Here is a 5908-nt window from a genome sequence, read left to right as displayed (position 1 = left end):
TCTATTTTGCAATTGCTTCACCATACATACACACAATAATTTAAATTTTAATTGATCTTAGTAGAATATGCAGCAAACACTAGAAACAGCTTGGTCCTCATAGAATCAAAACAATATAAAAAAAAAAACAAATAACAATAAATATGTATTTGATAAATAAAATATTTATTCAATTATATTATTGCTAACATTTTGTGTTATATAGTTTATTGAATAATTTATATTATCCCATGCCGATTTCTTTTTAATATCTTGGGAATTTTGTCTTTTGTTGTCATTATTTTGAACACAAGCTAAAATACCGTATTTAATATCTTAGAAATTCTTATCCTTAGTTAATTTTTGAAATGGACACAAACCAAAATAGCGTAATGAGGATTAGTGAGAAAAAATTTTTATTACTTAAGCTCAGAGCCTCTGAGCTTAAGGGGGCTCAGAGGCTCTGAGTATTAAATTTGTTATAACCCCTCTGACAGAGAGGTTATAACAAATTTAGCAGTTAACTGCTTAATATGGTACAAATTCTACTAATAAGTAGTGATTCCAAAGTTTTTTGTTTTAAAAAATACTAGTGTAAAATTTTAAAATCAACATTTTTTTTAATGTTTACATTTGGTATTTATTTGCTTGTAAGTAGTAACCATAGAAATATAAATCAAGGCGCCATCATATGATCACGGCGGATCACTGCGCCGGTTTTAATAAAAGAAGAGGGGCAAAAAAACTTTAAACTTAGTTCTATTATATTTTTTGTTTTATTTTAAATAGTTTTAAAGGAGAGGGGGAGTTAAACTATATACGGTCATAATTTTTGAACGTTGAGAAATTATTGCATGATACTGATAATTTATCAATGAATATGGTTTTGTTGAGAATATGAAATAAAAAAGTATTTTATCAACTTGTCGCTCTCAAGTTTAAGGTAGGGGTGCAAAAATGATGGGGTTCTTTTTGTTTCCAGGCTCCAATCATCGCTATTTTAAACACTAAAAAATACAATTTTTTATACTCCTCGTATGCCATACCTATTTGAGCCAGTCAATGTGTCTACATTACCTGCATGTACTACCTATTACATTAATCGGTGTATGTGCACTCTGCTTAGTCGATAAATAAAAAATAAAAAAGTTATTAAATAAAATTAAATAATTAAAACAGTAAAAAAATATTAATAAATAAAAATAAAAATAAAAAAATTTATTTTTTTATTTTTATTTATTGCGGAGATATTCCCAAAATTTAGCCCATTTTGTGAAAATATTTGTGCATGGAGTGTAAAACGCTATTTTGAGGGGCAATTTTAACAACATAAATTTGAGAGACATATTTTTTTTCCTGACACTCTGGTTTTCTACAGTAAAAGTAAAAAACAAACATGGTTACACTTTTGCCATGACTTGCACATGTTTTTTAAGGTGTCTTCGAAAGCCACAAAAGCTAACATGGTTGTATACTAGAAACTTTATGTGCATGCAAAAGCCTGAGTAAACTGCCAAATAATAATTTCCGAGGTTAATGCGTTTTGCTAAACTACCCATATTAACCGTGTTCTTAGGTTTGAAATGAAGAGTATAAGTTATTTGGTTTCAATATAGATGCATCTTCCAACAACTGAAAAAAATTCATGAGTTCAAGTGATAAATAGCCTACAAGTCCTAGAAATAGCCTTATTTTGACAAACTTTTAATTAAAATTTGTTATAAGAGATATTTTAATAAAGAAACTGTACTAGAGTGCTTGATAAAAGTTATTTTTTAAGTTTTTTCAAGAAAAGAAAATACTGTTTAACATCAAACACTTAACAATGATATAAGTTTTAGATAAACGTTTTTTGTTTTGTTTTAAATATTGTTGTTTAAATCGTCATCTTTAATACAACTTGCATGTCTCACATCATCAGTTGCGTCAATTCCATCATCAGTTAAATTAGCTTCTCACAGAAAAGAGTTACCAATTTTCTAATTCTTTTTTGCTTACTCCATTAAAAAAAATGAAGCATAAAGAAAATTGCAAAATATTTATCTTAAGTCCCAAGAAAAGATTTAAGTCACATTTTAAATCATATACACTTTGGGTATTAGAACAAAGATTTTGTTGAGCTGTTACATATTTACTTGGTTTTTTCCTCAGCTGCTAGTAAACTTGCTCTGGATTGATTTTCTTTTCCAGAGATAAATATCTGCATTGATTTTTGTTTTGAAAAAATAATTTTTCAAATATTTTATATTATTGTTATATTTATCCGTTATATTTATCCGTTATATTATGCGTTATATTTTTTCGTTCTTAGGCTCTTCTTGTTCCAAACGCTTAACAAGAATCTCTGAAGTGATAACTATATTAATAAATAAATATAATAGTAAAATTTAATAAATATAAGAATTAACGTCGTGTGCCCGGTGGGATATATTTAAAATAAGAAAAATATGAAGGCTATAAAAGTTACTTATAAAAATCGTAGCGAAATAGTTGTGGCAAGTTCCGATTTGTTTGCATTTGTTCAACAAAGTAAATATTTGTGTTGTTATATCAATAACCCATATGCATATATATTGTAAATTATAGATACAATTATTATATGTATTACTACAATTTGTAATAGAGATACATATGGGTTATATAAATGTATGTACATATGGGTTATAAATATATATATATATATATATATATATATATATATATATATATATATATATATATATATATATATATATATATATATATATATATATATATATATATATATACACGGTAGATTAGAGTAATATGAGCACCTTAAGCAAAAATTGGAGTAATTTTAAAAATAATTAAGCTGGATCCAAAATTTTTGCGAATAAACAATATTCAGGGATCCCTTCTCATGATCCACTTAGATATTTGGGCACCCAAAATTTTTTCTTAAAAACACAGAGGTTTTAAAAAAGTAACAAAAATGCTCATATTACCCAGACCACTTGGTAATATGAGCACTTGAAATTAGCTCACAAAAAAACATTAAGTTTTTAAAAAAAATACCAACCTGACAATTAGAACTAATTTTTGGAATATAATGGTTCGTTATAAACAAAACTTATCATTAAAAGATCAAATTTTAGGCCACTTTTTGTTGAAACAATACTACTATGTTTTCCGCAAGAAAAAAAAAAAAAATTAGTTCGTTATTTTTTCAATTTTATCAACACAAACCTTTGAGCAATAAAAATTCGATTTTTTTGAATATAAATTACAGAAATATATTTAGTATTGTTAAATTAATAAAATGTTTGACTATATTTTATTTTTATTCAAAAAACCAATTAAAACCACTGCTTTTTTAGGACTTTAAACTAGGTAATTTCAATGAAAATCACTGGGTAATTTGAGCATGCTCATATTACACAAAAATGACATCTTTAAATAAAGTCAAATCTAAATAATTCTATGCATGTTTTTCAAGCCAAAAAGGATTGGATCTTTAGCTAACATATATTTCTTTATGAAAAATTTAATTTCACTATTTAAGCACCAAAATTTCGCGCCACAGATTTATACATGAGTGATGATATTATTTAAAAAACGAAAAAAATTTAACAGAGTTTTATTTAGATAATACCTGCTAATTACTGCATATAGATTTACGCTAATTGTACTGATTCCTGTAGTTACCACATAGAGTCGATTCAATAAATACATAGCAACTTTAACTTCACTGCTTACATCTAAGAAATCTTTAAGTATGCTCATATTACCGTGGTGCTCATATTACCCTAATCTACCATATATATATATATATATATATATATATATATATATATATATATATATACACATATATATATATATATATATATATATATATATATATATATATATATATATTTATATATATATATATATATATATATATATATATATATATATATATATATATATATATATATATATATATATATATATATATATATATATATATATATATATATATATATATATTTATATATAAACTAGGTATGTGACATGAAATTTTTAAATTGATCAAACACTAGAATGTTATATATCATTGGAAAGGTCTTTAATTCAGTATTTTAAAGGTGAATAAATTATCAGGTTTGAACAATTCTACAAAAAGTTATAGCATTTTAAGTACTGATTTTTTGATATATAGACTTCTTAAAGAAACTGTGTTCAAATTTGAAATCTTTCTTAATTTGACTTAATTAAGACTTTAATTGTCATAACTTTGTCAATTCTTATCGAAATACATGCAACTTGGTATCAAAAGAAAGGTCTTACAAAGCGCAATATCTATTATATACGAAGTATGTAGAAAGGGCGCTAGAGGGGCATCTATATAACACTTTAATACATTGCGCGACATAATGATAAGACACCTCAAAGATATTTATAAAACTCTGTTATAAATTTATATTTACTAAGTTTTTAAAACTTTTTGCTCTCGTTTACTATAAAACTAATTTTTATAGTAAATGAGAGCAAAAAGATTATAAGACTAAACAACATTTTAAAAAATTAATTTTAAACCTAACTCGCATTTTGTTAAAAAAAAACTGTTTTTTTAGTGGACAAAATTATGACACTTTTGGAAAGAATTCATATAAATTGTCATTAAATGAATTTTTTCAAAAATCAATAGTGGGTAATTTTACCATTTTTTTGAATCACTTCAATTATTCTAGAAAGTAAAGAATCATACAACTTTTTTATGTACCAAATGTCCATGCAGATGCAATGGATGATTTCAAGTCAGCTTGTGAGCTATATTGTTTACCACCTTCAAATACTATATGTGACAGCTGTGCCCAAGCATTCTCAATAATGTTCAGGTCTGGAGATCTAGCTGGCCACTTCAATGTTTCAATTTTACTGCTGTTGAAATATTCTTTTACTATCTTAGCTGTATGAACGCTAGCATTACCTTGCAGAAAAACAAAATTTTCACCACCTATGACAGGTGCTTCACGTCCTAAAAATTCTTAAACAATTAAAAGATAATCCTTAGCTTTCATTTTTCCGTCAATAAAGTTAATTTTTGATTTAACCTTCGCCTATCACGGTCACTTAATGTTGGAAGTCCGGGACATTTTTTTATTCCATACATATGAGGACTGTTAACGTAGTTTTTAATCACAGTTCGGCTGCATCCAATAGCTTTAGCCATGTGAGTGACCCATTTCGATAAGTTAGTACTTTTTCCTCATCTGGATTTAACGACCCATTATTAATTAATTTGTTATTTTGTACTTAATAAAAAAAACCTTAACTAAATTTTTGACAGTTCACAAAAATTTACAGTTAAATAATCGTCTGTGCTTTTTCGATCAAATAAATTTCGATCAAATAAATTTAAAACTCTTAATTTCCCAACAACTGCGATTTGCAAATAAAACGCTTTTTGTAAAATTGCATTATAATTTTGTCGCACCCAAAAAACGTTCTTTTAATAAAATGCAAGTTACGTTTAAAATAAATATGTTAAAATGTTGTTTAGTGCTGTAAACCCTTTGCTTTCATTTACAATAAAAATTAGTTTTTAAATATAAATGTATAGTAGAGTTTTATAAATCTTTTTGGGGTGTCTAATCATTATGTCGCGCAGTGTATGTTAAAAAAAGTCGATTTTTGTAAAGAAATATCAAAATTTTATTGAAATTTAAAACTTTATTTGTAATTTTTAATATATTCTAACAGAATACTATCAAATATGATTTAGATACTTTAGGTTGATAGGCTAGAAGTCCTTTGGGTGAACGCTCTATAGCTGTTGCTGCACACTCTAACCTAATATCAAGGTCATTACTTTGTATTTTCATATCCTAATGCATACATTTTAACATCAAAATAAAGAAAGAATTTCAGGAATAGACATGCGAAGTGAGCACAAAAGAGTACTATTTGAAGCTCTCCGCCC

The sequence above is a fragment of the Hydra vulgaris genome, chromosome 13 (genome assembly GCF_038396675.1).
Source record: "Hydra vulgaris chromosome 13, alternate assembly HydraT2T_AEP".
Taxonomy (NCBI): domain Eukaryota; kingdom Metazoa; phylum Cnidaria; class Hydrozoa; order Anthoathecata; family Hydridae; genus Hydra; species Hydra vulgaris.
Note: the sequence above shows the minus strand (reverse complement) of the source record.